This window comes from Camelus ferus, chromosome 14 (assembly GCF_009834535.1).
Source record: "Camelus ferus isolate YT-003-E chromosome 14, BCGSAC_Cfer_1.0, whole genome shotgun sequence".
NCBI classification, from domain to species: Eukaryota; Metazoa; Chordata; class Mammalia; order Artiodactyla; family Camelidae; genus Camelus; species Camelus ferus.
In genome coordinates this window covers 62,624,581-62,647,314 of record NC_045709.1, presented here as the reverse complement: position 1 = coordinate 62,647,314, position 22,734 = coordinate 62,624,581, and the positions used below count along the sequence as shown (strand labels likewise).

Here is a 22,734-nt window from a genome sequence, read left to right as displayed (position 1 = left end):
CGTCCCTGCAGCAATTACTATAATCTCTTTTACAGACTCACTGTCTTCAGAATCCTTCATTATTTCAAGTGATCTTATTTTGTGTATTTATTTGTTTTGTGTTATACCACTAGAAAGGACATCAGCTCCAGGAAGGCATCGACTTTGCTTTTCTGATATCCAGAGACATCCTTGAATCATAATTAGTGCACAATTAATGTTTTCTGAATGAATGAATGAATGAATAGATGAGTGCAGTTTGTTTGGTGTCAGTACAGATTCTAAGTATTAAGTATTAATAGAGGAAAAAAAAATTCCCTAAAGGCATTATTGAGCCAAAGTAAGTAAATGATGTGGAATTTTTGTACATCTTACTTGTATGAAACATTAGTAGAAATAGAGGTTTAAATGTATTCAAGTTTTCTGCCCCTTCTACTCTGTGCCACTTACCACACACACAGAAGAAAGGTCTGTGCACTGTGCTCTACAAGATCAGTGAGACTGTGGACCAGTCCAGGAAAGAACTGTCAGGGGAGGGACATAACATCAGGGCACACTGTCTGAGGATCAGTTGACAATCCATGTTTGTTCATCCTAGAGAACATTCATAGTACCTGGAACTCCATATTGACACAGCTTTATAAAATATCATGGCTCAGTATTCAAATACCACTGACCTTTTCAAAAGAGGCAGGAATTCAGTAATCATCAGAGAAACAACAGTGAAATCCACAGTCAAAGCACGACTGTGAACTCATTGGAAGAGCTAAAATGAGGAAGATAGATAATACTAAGAGTTGACAAGGATGAGAAGCAACTGGAATTCTCAATTTACAGCAAATAAATGAGTATAATCATTTGGAAAGCTGTTGGACAGGAGCTACTAAAACTGAACACAGACTATATCTTATGAGTCAACGATTTCATTTCTAAATATATACTCAACAGAAATGTGTACGTGTGTGTCCTAAAAGATGTGCACACAAAAGTTCATGACATCACCCTTCAGTGTAGACCAAACTGGAGCAACCCAAATTAAATGGTGGTGTATTCATTCAATGGATGCTGTGCAACAAAGAGAATGAACTGTTGCTACAGGCAATAAAACAGATACATCTCATGAACATAATGGCAAACATAGAAACTACAGGGAAGAGCCCAGTCCGTATGAGTTCATTCATATAAAGTTAAAAACTCATCTCTAAGTCAGGGGCTTGATGATTGGAAAGGGAACTTCCATGGTGCTAGTAATGTTCTATTTCTTGCTCTAGATGCTGTTCTCTTACCTATGCCTGGATGTGATCTTTTCTGTATACACATGTGCATTAATAGCTTGTTGACTTAATCATAAGTTTCTCCCTGGTTTCCCTCATCATCTTAAAGACAGAGCTCATATTTCTGCCTGCATTTTTCTTCCCCAAAGTCTTATATTAGGTGCTGTCTAAGTGCAAGTGACAACACTGTTAGGATGAACAGGACAGGTGGATACATTAAGGAGCATTCCAGCTGCCTTATAAATTGACCTCAATGGAAAAATAAGTCTTAAATAAATCACACTCAAAATCTCACTTCCTTTTCCACTTTCAACATAAAATTTCAAACCTACATCAGTGTCCTTAATGCCATTTCATTGCATATTTGATCCTGAATGTATTTTTGCTAATCCCAGCGCTTTCCCAGAAGAGATGTTCCCAGAACTGTCATCACCCAGAGCCTACCCTCTTCTCTGTGCCGTTTATTGTAACTAATCATTCTAGATTGCTTGAGATCCCATTAAAAAAAATTGATGGCTTCTCTGGTTGGTATGTGCTTTGGAAAGCTCCCTGAGTGTCTAACCATTTCATTGGTTTTTAGAGCACACTGAGTTAATTATATTGTGCAGTAGATTTTCAGGTTGAACAGTCAATGAAAAAAGGAGTAAACATGGAGATGTTGGAAAGGGAATAAACCTTTTCTTATTTTGGCAGTCTTCAAACATTACTCCCAGAAATTGAAAGTCTTTCACAGATGCCATTCCCTAGGCAAAAAGGTAATGACCTGGGAGTGACTTAGGAGATCCAGGTGGCCCTTACAAGAAATAAAATAGGACCTCATCCCTTGCTGGAATGTGTAATTTTGTGGTAAAACTGGAGGGGCCCACGGCAATCTGTTGAGAACATTCCTTCTTGAAAGGTCAGAACAAAAGGAAAGCTAAAGAGGCAAAACCAATTAAATTCTCCTCTTGTTTTGTATCCACAGTGCTATGTCTTCGGGGAATGCGGGCGACGAGCAAGAAGTTTACTGGAGATTGGAGTGATGTTTGTTCTCTGCATGACATTAATGGGGAAAAAATGAGGACCATTTTCTCTGTGAAAGTGTAAGTTAGCATTCATGACTCTTTCTGGATCTGAATTCTTATGCTTAAAATGAATGCCACAGCCACACCACATCATGAAACTCTTGAGGTTTTTTTGCCCTGTTGTCAGACAGGCTGCTCATCACAGCAATAGTGTGTGTATCTCAGAAGAATCTGGAGGAAGCCTGCTCAGTCCTTAGTCCTGAATGGAGTACGTAGTTTCTGGTTATCAAACTGGTTGTCAAGAGGCATTCTCTTACTGCTGGGAATTAACTCAGCAGTTCTCTTCATTCATGAGCCCAGCATATTTTTTTTCTAATTCCAGGACTTAAAAGTCATGCATCTATCCTAAGAATATTAACTATATCTACTTTATTGCCAAGGACAACAATTATCAAAGTATTATTTTTTCAGTCATGTGTATGTGGTGCATACTTTAAGGATGGAGTCGATGTAGATACAGGTATGGGTATCAATGATAGACATAGATATGGTATGATATGGATTAGAGACATGGATATGCATCATATGGGACTGTGGTATATTCACATAAAGAGGCTGAGCCATGAAGGACAGTGCTATGTTAGGGCATTCTGATGCTTTTAAACAAGTCTGCCTCTCCTTATCAATCTTGAAGATCAATTCTAAAAATCTAAATATTTGAGAAAAATGGATTTTACTTATACATAATGATGAAAGTGACTGGAGTTGAGATCCTTGAAGGCAAATACACATATTTTTGTCTCTGTATTCCTGGCACCTTTCACTTAATAGATGAAGTGTGGTTGGTGAATGAATAAATGAGAAAAGGAATAAATAACTTACAGCTTATACCTGCATCCATTCTAAATAAAGCAAAAAATAATAATATGAAGAATGATCATAATAATCATAATCACTATCTAAACATTTTCCCATCATAGATAGATGCTGCATATCCAGTTCTTATCTAAAGAAAGGGGCTAAAAATTGCACCTTTCTTGTCCCATGGTTTCCCAAAGCAATGCATAGATGGCCTTAGAAGTTTTGCCAGGGATGTGGTGGGGGAGGCCAGCTTGCTTCCACAAAACAGGAGTGATTTCACCTGTGCTCTGGAAGGATAAGAGTTTGACAGCAGGGAGGTATGCAGCAGAAAACACCATCAACTGCAGCTTATTAAGACCACCACCACCACACACACACACACACACACACACACACACACACACACACACACACACACATACACACACAAACAAACAAATATTGGAGATGAATATAAGACAGATGATTTTGTTTATCTCAAGTGAAAAGGCAAGCAGTGAGACCCCCGGGATCTCTGAAATGAGGGAATTCCACAGCTAATTGAGATATGATTAAAAAGATTGCTGTGCATTACTGTCAGCAGTCATGGAGGTTTGTCATTAGGTTCCCCAGTGTTGGAGCAATCAAATCAGTTACAGCTTTAGCAAGCAGCAGAGTTTAGCATACATAGTTTCTTGTAAAATGATAACTCATTAAGGGCTTAAGTGGAGTTGTTGAAACAAAGGTAATAAGTGTAATTTAAGAAATGTCTCTCTGGTGACATTTGTCAGACTCAGGCATATCACTTAAATTTTGTCTTTCTACAGAGCAGGGCCATACAATGTAAATGCAATGCAAGTCACATGTATAATTGAAAATGTTTATAACCACATTATAAAAAGTAAAAATAAACAGGAGAAATTACATTTAATAATATTTTTATTTAACCCAATCTATCTGAAATAATATTTCAACATGTACTCAATAAAAAAAAAATTAATGAGATCTTTTTGCTTTTTTTTTTCTGTATACACACAGAATTTTCTGAAATCAAGTGTGTGTTTCATACATATGGAACATCTTGACTTTGTCTAGCCTTATCAATGCTTAATGGCTAATGGTTACCATATTGGATGAGGCAAGACTATAGCTTTTTGCCTATGTGACTATTGTAAGAGGTATATTAGGCTACATCACTTCAGCTGTGTTGCTTGAAAATTTTGGAACTGGGGGAGGGTATAGCTCAAGTGGCAAAGCCCTTGCTTAGCATGCATGAGGTCCTGGGTTCAATCCCCATTACCTCTTTTAAAAATAAGTAAATAAATAAACCTAATTACCTCCCCCACCAAAAAAAAAAAAAAGAAAATTTCAGAACTGTACCTTTTTAGTGATGCTAGTTTTGCTAATAGAGGAAAATTCTCTTTCTACACTAATCTATCTGTGAATATCCCAATACATGAAAGATACTCTGATCATAAAGGGCTCTTTGTGGTTTTCCAGAAAAGCATTAATATTAATGTCATGTGTTTAATTATACATTGATCATGCCCCAAGTTATTATTCAAGGTTAAATTTCAGGGTACAAACTACCCAGCTTTTATATATTACTCAAGGCAAGGTGTTACACATTGAAAAATCCTCACAAAGGAAAACAGAACTACTCTTCACAAGATCATCTTGAGAAAAATGTTACTATGTACTAAGAAAGCCTCTCTTGTCTTGATACCACTGGACATATGGAAACGTTCTCCATTAAGAACACTGGAATTTTCCCCTTATAAGTTTTTTTTTAAATCATTCATCAGTATGCTACATATCATTTTTCTAAATAGTATTGTCAAACTGTACTGAAAGAGATACATATGGAAAAAACACAGAAATCCATTCTGACAGAAGTGGATTATTATACTTACTTGAGGGTAGATGGCTTTTTAGTTTAATTTCTTATCCCCAACTTCTATACACTATGGTTGTTTACATGGTGTTTCAAAAGGTCTTGAGCTATTTACAGCAACCTAGAAATCAGACTTGGTGACAAGGGAGAATAGCTGGGGAGCTGAAGACAAGGAAATTTCTACTTGTCACGTGTGTGTGGGACCACTGTGCATTTAAGAACTGTGAACCACGAATATGCCTGCTAAATAGAAAACAGCTCCCTTAGCTTCTCAGCCTAGCTTCCTAATTCCTCTTCTCATCTTTTCTCTATGCTCTACGTTACCCACCCTCTGCTTTTTTCCACTTGTGAGACCTACAGACATGTAGCAACAGCTGAAGGACAGTAGACGCTAAAGCCAAGTGTGAAATAATATAGTGTGTTTGGGCAGAAAATATTGAAGGAATTTGCTATATCACCTCATCACACACAGGGCTTATATATATATAAAAAAAAACAACATCTGAGAGTGAAAGTTTCTTAGTCATCCTTGAAGAGTTGGTTTGAAATGGTGGAAAAAATCCCCAATTTTTCTCTCAGAGAGAAAGCCCAGTGATTCTACTAATCAGGAGTATTTTTGCTGAGTGCACACATGGAACAATAGAACAAAGAGGAAATAATGGTGGTGGCACACCCATGATGATGGACTGAAGTAGAAAATGCTGTGTGACATTGGTGGTGAGTGAGATGGAGAAATGGGGACAAATGGTTGATGAAAAGGCCTGTCTGTTATCCTTAGGAACTGATTAAATGATGAAGGACACTCTTCTTCTTTGCTCTGTTTTTAAGTTGATTTTGACAGTTAATAAAAATCCCTTTACTCATGTCTGCAATATTAAGATATCAACACTCACATAGTTTAATGGCCAACATTAAAATTTAGCCAGATTAAGTATTTATTGTTAAGTTAATCTCTCTTACACCTTTGCTTCTACAGAAATGGAAGACTAGAATCCTGCAGTTTGAGGCCCCACGAAAAGTTGGAAAACAAAAATTTTGTTGTTTTAGTAGAAAATGAAAAAATATCCTGAAGGCTTGGAATCCCACAAATAAGCCATAAACTATATTAAACTTGAATGAACCATAAAGAGCTCTTCAAAACTCAAATTTGAGTCATTCAAATCTCTGAATTTGCACTACTTTTGTTGATAATTAAAACATGTTCACAGAATCTCACAAGTGGGAACAATTACTGAGTTATTGTTTCACCATGAAGTTAGCAAATCATTCAAACAAAAACTGCAAAAGTAGGAGACTTAGCAGAACTTGAGTTCAGTGATAGGTTGGTTGGTTCTTCTATTTGTATGAGTGAATAACATTTAACAGTCATCCATGCTTTTGAGGAATTAAAATTTCACCCCTGGTTCCATCACTTGGGCACTTAAAATTTAGAAATATTTCCTTTGGGATAAGATTTTCAGTGCTTTTTTAAATCAAAGAAAAACTTAGGTTTATATGCTTTATTGAAGTATAGTTGGTTTACAGTGTTGTGTTAATTTCTGGTGTACAGCATATTAATTCAGTTATACATATAGAAAATCAACAAACTGTGCATGGTGGTATGGTAAACCTAAATATAGTAAGGCAATTAATATATCCCAAAATAGGCACATGAAAATTAGCTCTGGTATAATGAACATTTTAAAAAATAGCCAGTTGCCTGCTTATTAAAATCACAAATGTCTCCCTTTCTTACTCTTCCCTGGTAAAAAAAGAAACAGCAACAAACTTGCAGAGACAAACCATGCAAATTGATCATCACTAATGGTTGATAATGGGTTACAGCCATTTGAAATTTTCTGAGGGTAGAGTGGACAATAAATAAGACATTAAATTACACTAGGTCAAAGTTCAAATTGCATTTCCCCCAATATATTTAATGAGTAGACTTTACATTTTATCCCAAAGTTTAATGCTAGTATATAGTCTGTTCCTCTTGGCCACAGTTTGTCCATGTGAGTATGTACATTTTTCTTTTTCCAGCAAATGTCAATAGGTGATAGTGATTTGTTTTAATACAAATATTTGCTGTTGTCTCTTTTCCACTAGGAAGTGAAAAGTAAGGGATTGATCATAATAACTCCCGGAAAACCAGTGAAAATTTCCATCCATATATGTATTCTACACCCAGGACTCCAAAGACTTACGTGAGGTAGAAGACCAAGAATGCACAGAGAATGATGAGGGAAGGAGGGCAAATTTTCACCAAATTTATCATGAAATTGATTCACCTGAAAAGCTAGACAGGTTTCCACTTTGCCCTTCTCCATCCAGGTTGAATGCTTGTTCAGTTTTTGAAAATTAAATAATAAAGACTCCCATTACCAGGGCTGCTCTGGCACATTACAGGGGACTCCCCTATATCACAGCCTATGTGAATGGCTGGAGTTGTGCAGTGTGTATACTGTATCAATTGCATGGTGCACCTGGTCCATATCTACATCTACTGGGTATTTACATCTACTTATCGGCTAATAATTTTGAAAAGTAGGTAATCTTTTTACTGGAAGTTAAATGGCTTGCCTCAGGACTTGTTCTTTTTGCCTACAGTTGTGACAGCCAGTACCTTCTATGCAATTCCAACATCAACTTAAAATGGATAGTAAAAGGAAAAGTCTGCATCCTGAAATGGATTTAAATGGAAAGAGTGTGCCAAGCTCTTGGTATTTTCAGCCTCAGTACCACATTTGGATTTAGAAGAGTTTATCATCCCTCTATGCCAAAAAAAAAAAAAAAAAAAAAAGACACATACTACATTATCAAGGGCTCTCAGGGACCCAGATAGTCACATGTAAATGAATAGAACCAGACCCAGAGGAAGTTGAAAGCTCCCTTGAAACTAGAGATAAACATGAGGAATTTCAAAATAGCTGTATATTAAAACTTTAAATCTGTGGGAAACTTTTGCAGCAATTTGTAGTCTCCTAAATATGTGGGACAGCAACACTGGCATCTTTGAACTGTGAGCAATAGTATTGCTATTATGTCTCATTGCCATATACATACATCTACTTTCAATATGCTACATATAATTTTCAGTTCAAGATAATGCATGCCACTGCTCTTTAATGAGAGTGATGAATAGAATATTGATTAGCAAGCAGTCTAAATAACAATATTGATTAGCAAGCAGTCTAAATAACAGGTAAGTGACAGGGGTGAGGGAGATGTGACATTTCCGTCTTCATTTTTACATAATAATTACAGATTTCTCAGCTGCAATGATATTTATCACGTTCAATCAAGAGAATGTAACATATTAATTAATTTTTAACTAAAATGTGTGATGCTTAAAGTAAACATAATCATATGCTATTATTTGGCACTACACATTGTGGGAGTCCATGATTGGGTTAACAAATTGTAACAGACCCCAGCCACTTATTCCTTTAAAGAAGAGCAAATGTGCTTAGTAACTACCTTGCTTGCATAGCTGAGGATTTAGCAACAACCCAGGCCCTAGGCTATAAACGCAGGGCATGCCTGCTGTTAGATAGTCTTCTATCCCCTAAACATCCTTGGGCTGGAATGGTAAACAAGTTATAAAAAGCTGCAGACTCAGCGTTGAGAAGGCTGGTTAGCCAATGATGGGTAAGATCCCCTAAGGGGGGCAACTTAAGATAGTCACAGACACCTGAGTCCAAGTTGTTAAGCAGCTGATTCTCATACGTTCCACCCTGATAAGCTGAAAGGCTCAACACGATTATGATTCACCAAAAAAGTGTCTCTTGACCTTGAGCCAAACACCAACAATAAACAAAGCCTTTGCACTCATTTTGATCCCACCCTGTCCTTCCCTAAATTCCTACATTCCTCTCTGACTGTACACAATAAATATGGGAGCATTTGAGAGGCTCGTGTAGTTGGCTCCTGACTCCCTCTCACTCTCTTGACTTTTTCCACAGTCTTGAGTAATTCATTCTGTCTCAGTGGGACTTCTGCTGCCAGAACCCACAAAAAATGAGTTTGATGCATTTACCATTTGAAGGGGAAAATTATCATTCATGTAGGGAGATAAAGGATACTGGTTAGTTTATGCAAGACAAATTGTCTTTCAATTCACTTCTTAAATAGAAGGTGAATGCATTTGTGAAATCATGATAGTCACAAAAAGTCACCCTTAAGATTCTTGTTTACTCTGATATATGTTAAAGGGAGTCAATAGTATGGGAAATGGCCACTTCTGTTAGTTCAGCCCAGGAAGGCACACCATTTGCTATTTAGTTTGCATGTTTTTCTGAGGAAGCAAAGATAAAGGGAATGGGGAAATTAGCTAGATGTACCTTTCTCCATTTTCCAAGATGCCATCATGAGCATTCTTTATAAACTTGACTTCTGCTCATCCCTGAAACAATAGTTGTGTCTTTCTTCCTCTTTCCTTGATTTCCTTCCTTCCTCTCTTCATTCCTTTCTTTTTTCTTTCTTTCTTCATTCCTTTCTTTCCGTTGTGTACTTTGTATGTGTTCTTCAGAGGGTTCTGCTTATCTTGATATGGTCACCAGTGTGATTGGCTCAAACGAGTTGAGCAAAAAACTATTTGTGAAACAAGGATCCTGGTCAACATGGATTTCTTTCAAACTAGAAGACCACAGCTGTCTCTTAATGGATTTTTAGTGGCCTTAGAGGACCTTTGAAATATGAAGTATTATTACTCATTGAAGTAAAGCTTTGATGAAAGTGCATGAAATTTCTCCTACATCTGTGTCATGATTTCTAATATGCTAATGGACATAACATAACTCTTATTCTAAAAAAAAAAAACAAAAACACACTAAGGTTAAATGACAGCAGCAACACCGTACTCCTTTTTATAAAATAGTTGAAAAACTTGATAAAAGCAGTGAAAGGAAGACAAGACAAAGCTGAGTGTGAGCACTCCTTTTTTATTTCTAGTTCATACAATTTAATTAAATATAGTTTACATTTGTTTACTTATTTTCACTAAGTCTTGAGAGATTCAGGAAACTGTTAATAAAGGAAGGCAAAAATGACTAATATCTTCTTAAAAGGAAAATACTTCTTTTTAAAAAAATGAGTGAAGTCATTATTTATGGCAAAAAATCAGTGAATGAATATATTATTTTTTCATGTTTCTATTTTGTGAAAATGTTGATTAGTGGGGTTATATGCTCTTTTAAAAACAGCTCTGACAAAGCATTATACTAATTTTTGACTGTCTTCTCAGGGCATTTGATAAGGCTAGTCCTGAAGCTGTTTCTGGGATCCACTTTTCCTTCATCCTCAAACAGAAGTGCACCAGAAACAAATCACCTAGTGTTATACAACCTTTGAATTGAAGCAACACCAAAAACTCATGCCCCTGAACACTGGAGTCATGTCTTCCAATCTCCCGTGTCTTCAGACTGAGGATGCATATAACTCATGCCAGACTATCATCCTCTGTCCTACTCTGACAAAGAACTTGCTACCTCCTGTGAAACCCATTCATGTCCAGTTGTCACCCTTTGAAAATTTTAACACAGTGCAATCAGAATTATGGCTCATGTAATATAGCAGAAAGCCTGCCAAACTGTTTTTTGCATAAATATTCATGACTGATGGAATGTCTGAATGACTACATGTGTTATCATCATCATCTTCACCATCATCATCATCATTATTACTCAGTTTCTCACACTACCATTAATGAACTGAATATCCATGATTCGTAATAGAAAGAAGTTATTCTCAGAAAAGTGCTAACTGATCTGGCTTTGGGGACTGATCAGCCAAATTTTCTATATGTATGGTGACCTGAAAAGGATAATCTGGGTTTTTGCATGGTGGGTTTTCCCCACTGACATTGGTTTTCCATAAATTCTAAGTCTTTTGATGCTACAGCTTCTCATATTACTTTTAAAATGAAATTAAAACCTGTATCCTAACTACTTCACATATTTACTTAGAAATGCCTTTAAAACAAAGCCAGAGAGGTTATCAGCACTTTTTCATCCCTAAGTGCAGTTCTCACGGTGAACATTACTATCATTAACACTTCCTGTCATACACAGTGATTTTCAGAGATAAAGGAGGGGAGGATGGGGTGAGAGAAGGGATGATAAGGCATCTCTCAGAGGGAGTTTTATCAAAATTTCAGGTTGTGGACTGGACAGTTGGAAAAACAGTAAAACAGCTGTGGACTCTAGGGATTCTGATGCTCCTCATGAAAGGACTACCCTCATTTCCTTCACATCATCCACCTTGAGAGTCACTGCTGTAGGAATTTTCTAGTTCATGTAAACCCTGCTTTTGTTTTAGTCTCTACTCCAAAAGAACTCACAATGATAATTTATGTTCTCCAATAGTGTTTTGTTAAATATATATAAATTTTTTTTTCAATAGAGATACAGTGATATCATGCTGGCTACTTACCCAATGTGCAGGTCAGAGATGAGATGGAACAAAAGGAAACTGCTATTGGAAATTCCTGGTAGATAGCTAGGTATGAAAAAGGTATGGTCCATCCTGCCTTTCCCATTAGTTGAAATGTGCTAAAGGCATGGAGAAATTATGAAGGGCCTCCAAAAGGTGATGACTTTTTCACTTGGACAATAGACAAGAGATTCAGACTAGTCAGTTAGTGAGTTTTCTCATCCTCTAAGGATAAGAAACCTGGGGCAGGTGGCCAAGATGATGGAGTAAAAGGATGCTCATAGCTTACCCTCTCCCACAAATACACCAAAACTCACATCTGCGGATCCACCCAGCCAACCACAGCACCTGCTGAACTACTATAGAACATCACCTTCTTCAAAAGACAAAGACTCTGGGAATCTGGTAGGAGAAAAGGAAAAAATAAAGAAGAAAAAGCAAAACAGTGCAAGACAGGTCCCAGAAGGAGGGAGTGGGCAAAGGAGGAATAGCTCTCTTTTGCTGGGTGTCCCCCTCTCCAATGGAGAGGTCAGTGGGAAGGAGGAGGAAACTCTGAGGCTCGGATCTGTATGGGACAGCCCTTTACTGACAGAACTAAGTTAAAGGGACACAGAGGGTCTCCATGACCCCCAGCCCTAGAAGCAAAGTGGCAGGTGGGGGACAGGACAGGCTGCCTGAGCCAGGCAGAGGACTGGGGCAGGCTGCACAGAGGCAACCCCAGGGGACTGCACGGTGCTGTGCACCATGGATGAGTGAGTACACAGGGCAGAACAATCTGGGCTCTCCATTAAATATGGGGAAAAATATCAACACAGCTGCTGTGCCCTGGGGGGAAGGGTGCCATATCCCCTATCTCTGAAAACCCACCAAATCAGTTTTTCAGGAGAAGAGAGGCAGGGCTCAGCCACAGCCACCATACCCTATAGCACTTAGCACCCTGGTGGGGTCGGGGTAGAAACCTGAATCCGTACCTAAGGGCTTAGCAGCCTCAGAGGCCAGACGGAGACTTGTTTACAACCTGGGGCAGATAGGATTCTTCTGCCCTGGTACCTCTGAGAACTCACACCTCTAAGATAAAGAAACAAGGAGCTGGGTTCTGGCATGAAGCAGGGGAGGAGCTGTTCAACAGTCTTCCCCAAGCCCCCCTACAGAGCATGGACCTGAGGCAGAGTGGGCAGCTGCATAGAACAGGGGAGTGGCTGGCACTGAGAGGGCAGGTGACCACCTACCTTCTGTGCAGGAGTGCAGCACCTGACCCTGGAGGTGCTGGGAAGGGACACAGCCTGCCCGCCTAGCTTGTGTGAGTGCAGAATCTGATGACAGCATCAGGAGGGGGAGTGACCAACCACCTACCCTTCAGGAGCACAGCACCTGATCCTGCTGTTGGGAGGAGGCATGCCTACCAGCAAGGAGAAACACAGACCAGGGGCTCCAACGGAGGGACTCTGGAAGCAGTGAGCTGAGATCGTGCAGAGTGAGGACAGAAAGACCTGTCACACAGTCTCCAAGAGAACACACCCACTTTTTTCTTCTATGTTGTTCTCTGTTCTATTTTCTATTACTTTTTTAAGTTTTACTTTTTAAAGAATTATATGTCTCCAGTTTTAACCCCTTTAATTTTTTTCTTTAAAATTATTATTATTTTTTAATTCACCTCAATTTCATTTTTATTTCTCTTTGTTTTGATCTCCTGTTATTGAATATACTCAGGTTTCAATTTTTTTTGTTCCTTTCTCCTTTTTTAAGGTTTATAAAAGATGTCTCAACTCAATCATTATTTTGCTTCAACTTGTTTTTCTGTTATTGATTATATGGTGTGTTCAAAGTTTTTTTCTCCTTTCTTTTAAAGTTCTCTTTTTTCTAAAGTTTTATTCCTGCATATACTTTAGATAGATAAATAAATAAACTTCTTAAGGACCACAATATATAACTGATACTCCATAAGCCACAGTGCCAGAGAGAGATGAGCAAGATGAAGAAGCAGAGGAACCACTCCCAATTAAGAGAATATGAGAAATCCCCTGAAAGACAATCAATGAAATAGAAATTGCTGGCCTACTAGATCAAGATTTCAAAAAAGGAATGATCAAAGTACTGAAGGAACTAAAAGAAATAGTGTTTAGAGATACAAAACATGTCAAAATGAAATAGAAGCTATAAAGAAGAACCAAGAAGAATTAGCAAACTCATTTGCTGATGTGAGAGCTGACCTAAAGGCTGTACAAAGCAGACTCGATAATGCAGAGGAATGAATACGTGATCTAGAAGACAGGACAACAGAAAGCACCCAATCAGAACAGCTGAAAGAAAAACAAATAAAAACCAATGAAAACAATATAAGGGACCTATGGGATAATATAAAGCATGCCAATCTATGCATAATAGGAGTTCCAGAAGGGGAAGGACAAAGGGGATTGAAAAGGTATTTGACGAAATCATGACAGAAAATTTCCCAAACATAAAGAAGGAATCAGATATCCAAGTACAGGAGGCCCAGAGGGTCCCAAACAGGAAGAACCCAAACAGACCCACACCAAGACATATAATCAAGATGGCCAGAGTCAAGGATAAAAAATGATCCTAAAGGCAGCAAAAGAAAAACAAAGAGTGAGTTACAAGGGAACCCCCATAAGGCTGTCAGCTGATTTCTCTACACAAACACTACAGGCCAGAAGGGAGTGGCAAGATATATTCAAAGTCCTGGATGAAAAAGAAAAATGATGCAGCCTTGAAAAAAAAAAAAGATGCAGCCTTGGATACTCTACCCAGCAAGGCCATTCTTTAGAATAGAAGGAGAGATAAAGAACTTCACAGACAAGGAAAAAATAGAAATTTCACAACACTAAAACCATGCTAAAAGAAATATTGACAGGTCTACTCTAAATAGAAAAGAAACAGGATGCTACAAAAATGAGAAGCTCATAACTGGAAAGGTGATAACTACCATGAATTACGAATAGCATAAACACAAAATTGTAAAAGAAGACATCTAAATCATTAACAGTTGGAGAGGGAAGCAAGAAAATATAGAGTTATTTAAAACATTATTTTATTGGTAGAATGGTTTGAGCTTATATTACTATACGTTTAATACAAACAGTTATAGTAATGAGATAATAGACTTACCAAAAAGGGTAACTGCAAGTCAAAAACTTACAAGTAATTCACAAAAACTAAATAAATTCCAACATAATACAAAGGAAAATTATCAAACCACAAAGAGGAGAATAAAGGAACAAAGAGGAAATACCAAACCAAATGCAAAACTAAGTACAAAATGGCAATAAACACACATCTATCATTAATTACTGTAAATGTTAATGGAATAAATGCTCCAATCAAAAGACATAGAGTAGCAGACTGGATATAAGGCAGGAACCTTCAATATGCTGCATACAAGAGATACACTTTAGGGAGAAGGACACATATAAATTGAGAGTGAAAGAATGGAAAAGGATATTCTATGCAAATAGAAAAGCCAGAAAAGCAGGTGTAGCAGTACTGATTTCAGACAAAATCGACTTTAAAACAAAGGTCATAAAGAAATATAAAGAAGGACATTTTATAATGATTAAAGGAGTAATATAAGATAAGGATATTACACCCGTTAATATATATGCACCCAATATAGGAGCACCTAAGTATATAAAGCAAATACTAACAGAGATAAAGGGGGAAATTGATGGGAATTCAATCACTGTTGGAGATTTTAACATTGCACTAACATCACTAGACAGATCTTCCAAACAGAAAATAAATAAGACAACAGAGAAATTAAATGATGCAATAGAAATATTAGACTTGGTGGATATTTTCAGAACATTACACACACACACCCCAAAATAGAATAAACTTTCTATTAAGTGCACATGGATCATTTTTTAGGGTTGATCATGTACGTGGGCACAAAAGAAGCCTCAACAATTTTAAGAAGATAGAAATTATCTCAAGCATCTTTACTGACCACAATGCCATGAAACTAGAAATCAACTACAGAAAAACAAAGGAGAAAAAAATGACAGCATGCAGATTAAACAACATGATACTAAAAAGCCAATGGATCAATGATGAAATCAAAGTTGAAATTAAAAATACATTGAGACAAATTAAAATGAAAACACACCACACAAAATTTATAGGACATAGCAAATGTAGTGCTAAGAGGGAAGTTTAGAGTGATATATGCCTTCCTCAAAAAAGAAGAACAATCTCAAATAAGCAATCTAAACCACTAGCTAAAAGAATTAGAAAAAGAAGAGTAAAAAAAACCCAAAAGTCAGCAGACGGAAGGAAATAATAAAGATCAGGGAGGAAATAAATAAAACTGAGATTTGAAAAACAATAGAAAAATCAATAAAACCAAAATCTGGTTTTTTTTTTGAAAGAGTAAATGAAGTTGACAAACCTCTGGCCAAACTCACAAAGGAGAAAAAAGAGAGAGCACAAATAAACAAAATAAGAAAGGAAAATGGAGAAATTACAACAAATAATATAGAAATACTGAATATCATATGAGAATATTATGAACAACTATATAGAAGCAAAATGGATAACCTAGAGTAGATGGACAAGTTTCTGGAGACAGATAGTCCACCAGAACTGAATCAAGAAGAAACTGACCATTTGAATAAACTGATCACTAGAAATGAAATCAAATTAGCAATAAAAAATCCTCCCTACAAATGAAAGTCCAGGACTGGATGCCTTCAATGGGGAATTCTACCAAACATACAAAGGAGAACTCATACCAGTTCTTCTCAAACTCTTCCAGAACATTGAAAAGTAGGGGATACTCCAAAACTCATTCTATGAAGCCACCATCACCCTGAAACAAAAACCAGGCAAAGACACTACCAAAAAAGAGAATTATAGACCAATAGCATTGATTAACATAGATGCAAAAATCCTCACCAAAATTTTAGCAAATAGAATCCAACAGCACATAAAAAAGATTATACATCATGATCAAGTGGGGTTCAACCCAGGAACCCAAGGATGGTTCAACATATGCAAATCAAACAATGTAATACATCACATCAACAAGAGAAAGAAAAAAAGCCACATGAATATCTCAATAGATGGAGAAAAAGCATTTGATAAAATTCAACACCCATTTATGATAAAACTCTCACGAAAGTGGGTATAGAGGGAACATATCTCAATATCATAAAAGCTATATATGACAAACCTACAGCCAGCATAGTATTCAATGGTGAAAACTCAAAACCTTCCCACTAAAATCTGAGACAAGATAAGGTTGCCCACTATCACCACTCCTATTCAACATAGTCTAGGGAGTCCTAGCCACAGCAATCAGGCAAGAGAGAGAAATAAAAGGGATCCAAATTGGAAGAGGTAAAAGTGTCACTATATCCAGATGACATGATACTATTTACAGAGAACCCTAAAAGGTCGGCACAAAAACTACTAGAACTAATCGAAGTATTCAGCAAGGTAGCAGGTTACAAGATTAATGTACAAAAATCAGCTGCATTTCTTTACTGAATGATGAATCACAGGAAAAGAAAGTAAAGAAATGATTCTCTTTAAAATAGCACCCAAAGTAATAAAATACCTAGGAATAAATATAACCAAGGAGGTGAAAGACTTATACATGAAGAACTATAAACCACTGATGAAGGAAATTAAGGAAGACTTAAAGAAATGGAGAGATATCCCATACTTCTGGATTGGAAGAATCAATATTGTTAAAATGGTCACACTGCCCAAGGCAACCTACAGATTTAATGAAATCCCTATCAAATTACCCAGGATATATTTCAGAGAACTAGAACAAATAATAATAAAATCTATATGGAATAACAAAAGACAGAATTGCCAAAGCATTGCTGAAGAAAAAGAAAGAGGCTAGAGGAATAACCCTCCCAGTCTTCAGACAATAATATAGAGCTACAGTAATCAAAACAGCATGGTATTGGTATAAAAACAGACATATGGACCAATGGAACAGAATAGAGGGCCCAGAAATGAACCCACAAATTTTGGTCAATTAATCTTCAACAAAGGATGTAAGAATATACAGTGGAATAAAGACGGTCTCTTCAGCAGATGGTGTTGGGAAAACTGGACAGAAGCATGTAAATCATTGAAGCTAGAACACTCCCTTACATCATACACAAATATAAACTCAAAATGGATTGAGGACTTAAACATAAGATAAGATATAATAAGCCCCCTAGAAGAAAACATAGGAAAAACATTATCTCATGTACATCTCAAAAATCTTCTCCTAGGGCAGTCTACCCAAGTAATATAAATAAAAGCAAGAATAAACAGATGGGACCTAATTAAACTTACAAGCTTCTGCATAGCAAAGGAAACCATAAGTAAAACAAAATAACAACCTACAGAATGGGAGAAAGTTTTTGCAAAAGATGAAACTGACAAAGGCTTGATAACCAGAATATATAAGCAGCTCATGTGACTTAATAAGAAAAATACAAACAACCCAAAACAAAAATGGGCAGAAGACCTATACAAGCAATTATACAATGAAGACATACAAATGATCAATAGGCACTTGAAAAAATGCTCAATACCTCTAATTATCAGAGAAATGCCAATCAAAACTACAATGAGATATCAGCTCACACCAGCCAGAATGGCCATCATTCAAAAGTCCACAAATGACAAAAGCTGGAGAGGCTGTGAAGAAAAGGGAACCCCCCTACACTGCTGGTGGGAACGCAGTTTCGTGAAGCCACTGTGGAAAGCAGTATAGTGATTCCTCAAAATACTATAATAAGACATATCATATGACCCAGTCATCCCACTCCTGGGCATATATCCAGAAGGAATCCTACTTCAAAAATACATCTGTACATCAGTGTTCATAACAGCACTATTTACAATAGCCAAAACATGGAAACAGCCTAAATGTCCACTGACAGTTCAGTGGATAAAGAAATTGTGGTATGTTATACACTGGAATACTATTCAAAGATAAAAAACTACAACATAACACCATTTGCAGCAACATTGTTGTCACTGGAGAATGTCATTTTAAGTAAAGTAAGCCAGAAAGAGAAAGAAAAATGCCATATGAGATCTCTCATATGTAGAATTTAAAATAAAAAAAAAGAAATAAAAAAAAGACAAATGAACATAAATACAAAACAGAACAGACTCATAGAATACAAACTTGTGGTTGCCAGAGGGTAGGAGGTAGGAAGGGACAGACTGGGAGTCGAAATTTGTAGATACTAACAGGTATATATAGAATTGATAAACAAGATTATACTGTATAGCACAGGGAAATATATACAAAATATTGTGGTAGATCACGGTGGAAAAGAATGAGACAATGAATATATGTACGTTCATGTATAACTGAAAAACTGTGATCTAAAAGAGAAACAATATTATAAATTGACTATAACTCAAGAAAATAAAATTTAAAAAAATGCTTCATGGTTAAGATATTAATTTTCAAAAGGAAAATGACAGTTTTCTATTTATAACTGTGATTTATTTTTCCTCTAAAGAGTGGAATAGAGAGTCATGATCTTCATGTTTGTAAATCCTTCATTTTAATTTAGAAAGCAAGTTTCTATGCCATTCTTTTTAAAATTACCTTTAAGCCTCTTAAGAGTGAAAAAGCAACTTTTCATGGCATTTTTTTTAACCATTTTCATTAAACCTTCTACTGCCTTTTTCCACATTTTCTTCAGATTTTGTTTTTGTTTATCCATCAGGGAGAAAATAATTCTATTGGTTTCCTTAAAACAGTAAATTTTCCAGAGGCTTCAATATCTGTCTTGTTCATCTCAAACACATAAAATAATGAAAAATGTTTCCTTAATACCTGCATGAGGATGGTCACTTCCTTAATAAACACAATGAGTTTGGAAACTCCATCACAGAATAATAACAAAGATAATTTAACGGGAATGGTAGCTATTAATATTTCAAATTATGTTTCTGTTCTTTAACAAGCCCATTTTGGGTAATGCCATGATGCCAACTGTATTGCATTAAGTTTTGGAAAAGTCAAGGTTTTCCAAGAACAATGAATTTAACAATTGTAGCTCTGGTGCCCTTTTATGGGCACAAACAACTTAGCAAAAATGCAAAAACATCACCTCCCATAAGGCTGGAATGATCTCTGGGCTTCACCAGAATAACTATGCACATTTAGTGGACCCTCCACTGTAAAACTGCCAGCAGAGCTGAGGTTATGTCTGTAGCTGATAATAACAGTCAAAGCTCAAGAGGACTGAAACCCCTAGTTTTCCTGAGGTGCAGAATAATATCCAGCTTCCAGAGAAATACTTCAACCCTTTCTAGAAAGAGCATGAACTGACCTTGCAATAAATTCCCTGTGCTAGAGAGGAAGGCTGACAAAATTATCAAAGAATTTTGGTGCAATATTTATTTGTATTGTCTAGAAAAAGTAATGTTATAATTAGCCTAATCAATCAGTTATGCAACAAATAATCATTGACCTCCTATCATGTATAAGGTCACACCATAAACATATTTAAGTTAGATAAATTCAACTATATATATCATGCATTAAACATCATCCTAGCATATAAACCCATGGCGGGCATTTAAAGGGGTTAAACTTGGCACCTAAAATGCAGACAAATTATCTCATCTGTTCTGCAACCAATCACCTGTTCCAAAGCTGCAGGAAAAGCTAACTGTGCTGGCATTACTGAAAGATATTACATCTGCCTTCTATTTTTTCATTAGTGATGTAAAGACATTTAAGTCATGTTTTAATATATGGCAGTATGTATCTGTTAATACCAAATTCCCAATTTATCCCTTCTCCCATTCCCCTTTGGTAACCATAAGTTTGGTTTCTATGTCTGTGAATCTATTTCTGTTTTGTAAATAAGTTCATTTGCATCATTTTTCAAGATTCTACATATAAGTGATATCATATGGTATTTATCTTTATCTTTTCTTGCATTTTATAGTTCATCAAAAACACATAGTCAGTTTTTGAAACTTATGTAAGTAACAGAAATGACACCATGAATTATATGGCATTATAGAGTAAATTTTATGGCAGTAGTCTGTTCAGCCTTGTCTAAAATCATGAAATTAGCTGAATAGTTCCCAAATTTTAATTATTTTGTGCTTTATAAATAAATGCTGCTTTTTTCTTCCTTCTACATGTCATAAAAATAAAAATAGCACAGTCATACTTTTTTTTTAGAAAATAATCCAACTCTGATCTTAATGTTAGGAAAGCCTGTGTTTACATTAATTTTAAGAACATTACTACATGAAGATTTTTATTATTTTAAAATCTAATTTTAATGTTGGAAAGGATTTGGGGGAAGAGTAATCATAGAGACAAAAATACACATTAGATAATATTGTAAAATATAACCCTCTATACTCTTTTACACAGAAAATACCTCATTCATTTCATCTTGCAACCTGGTGAATTTTAACTGCTCCTTCACCACTCAACAGAGACCTCAGTAGAGACCTCCTGACGATACTCACCTTTATCTCCTCCTCTTTACCAGGAGCTGTTCCTTACCAACATCTACCTATGGTGTCTAGAATATACCTCTCATGTGACATTTATCATCCTATCTTACAAGTGTTTGTTTGTAGTTCTGCTTGTTATTTATAGTCTCCCTGAGAGTGGAAAGCATCTTATTCATTGTTCTCTGTCAGTAACTAGCACATTATCTACCACAGTAGAAATGGAATAAACAGTTGCTGAATAAATCAATGAATGAACCCTGGTACCATTTTACAGAAAATGAACTGATGGTAAAGACATAGTCCTACAAACATGTTTGCTATAAATTCATAATTAGAACAATAAATATATAATAATAATCGGCATAATTTTACAAAAAAAAAATTTGTTCCTGGAGTGGAAGAAAAAATTCACTTTTACTTAAACATTCAGCAACAATAATACTCAAAATCAGAAATTAAACTACTGATTTTAAATTGATAGTTCATTTAGACTAACATGAAATTTATTCAAAGTCATTATAGTATTATGGTCTTAAAATGTTGGATTTCTGCAGAAATGTACGTTTAAATTCTAGCTGTTTAACTTGGATGATTTATTAGATTTCTCTGAACCTATATTTTCTTTACCCCTGACTTCATTCTTTAACTTGTCCCTCCTTTGAAAAAACTGTAAGGATTAAATTTGGATATTAGATAAAATTAAAAAAAATTTAAATCCTTAAAATCAGAAAAGTAAACAAATGTGTACCCTATTGGTGGCATAAGCGTATGAAGAAACTGTTCCAAACAAAATTAAAACACAGTAATTTTGATTGAGACTCGGAGAAGATGGTGGAGTTGAAGGGCACTCGCAGCTCACCCTCTCCCACAAATACACCAAGACCCACATCTACAGACCCACTCAGCCAACCAGAGCACCTGTGGAACTCTGACAGAAGATCGCCCTCTTCAAAAGATAAAGACGCCAAAAATCTGGTAGGAGGAAAGGAAAAAAGAAAGAACAAAACGCAAAGCAGAGTGGGACAGGTCCCGCGGGGAGGGAGCGGCAAAGGAGGACTGGCGCTCGCTCGCTGGGTCTCCCCTCTCCAACTGAGAGGCCAGCGGGAAGGGGGGGAGCCTACGAGGCTTGGATCTGTACAGAGCAACCCTTGACTGACAGAACTAAGTTAAACGGGCACAGAGCATCCCCCCGACACCCAGCCTGAGACGCGGGACGGCAGCGGCGGGCAGGGCCAGGATGCAAAAGCCGGGTGGAGGATGGGGGCGGCTGCACGGAGGCAGCCCCGGGGAAACGCAAGGGGCTGCGTGCCGTGGCTGTGGGTGTACAGGGCAGAACAATCTGGGCCCTCCATAAAACAGCAAGGTTGATGTGCTCTCGGGGGAAGGGTGTATACCCCCATCTCTGAAAACCCACGGAAACTTTTTGGGGGAAGAGGGGCGGGGCTCAGGCACAGCCGCCATATCCTCCGTGCTTAGCACCCAGGTGGGGGCAGGGGTGAAACCTGCATCCGCACCAAAGGGATTAGCAGCCTCAAGGGCCAGACTGAGATGGGCCTACAGCCCAGAGCAGATAGGATCCTTTCATCCTGGTCCCTCAGAGAACTTGCTCCACAAAGATGAATAAGGAGCGGGGTTCTGGCTCAGAGCAGGGACAAGGCTGTCCCTCGGTCTTCCCAGAGCCCACCTGCGGAGCACCGACCAGGGCAGAGCACACAGTCGCACAGAGCAGTGGAGCTACCGGCATAGGTAGAGGGAGAGAGGCCCGCCGCCTTTCAGGCAGGAACACAACCCCTGAACGAGGTGCTGGGAGGGGGCACGACCCGCCCTCCTACCTGGCTATTCTGCAACATCTGACTGC

At 37.2% G+C, this 22,734-nt stretch overlaps 1 long non-coding RNA gene across 1 annotated transcript; it reads right to left on the bottom strand.

Annotated features, from left to right (window-relative positions):
* Positions 1 to 11,595: 11,595 nt before the first annotated feature.
* LOC116668736 lies at positions 11,596 to 21,853 on the bottom strand. The gene is made up of 3 exons (XR_004325980.1): positions 21,810 to 21,853; positions 11,989 to 11,996; positions 11,596 to 11,761 (listed from the first exon to the last, which is right to left on the bottom strand). It is a non-coding gene; the product is annotated as an uncharacterized LOC116668736 (long non-coding RNA).
* Positions 21,854 to 22,734: the final 881 nt, after the last annotated feature.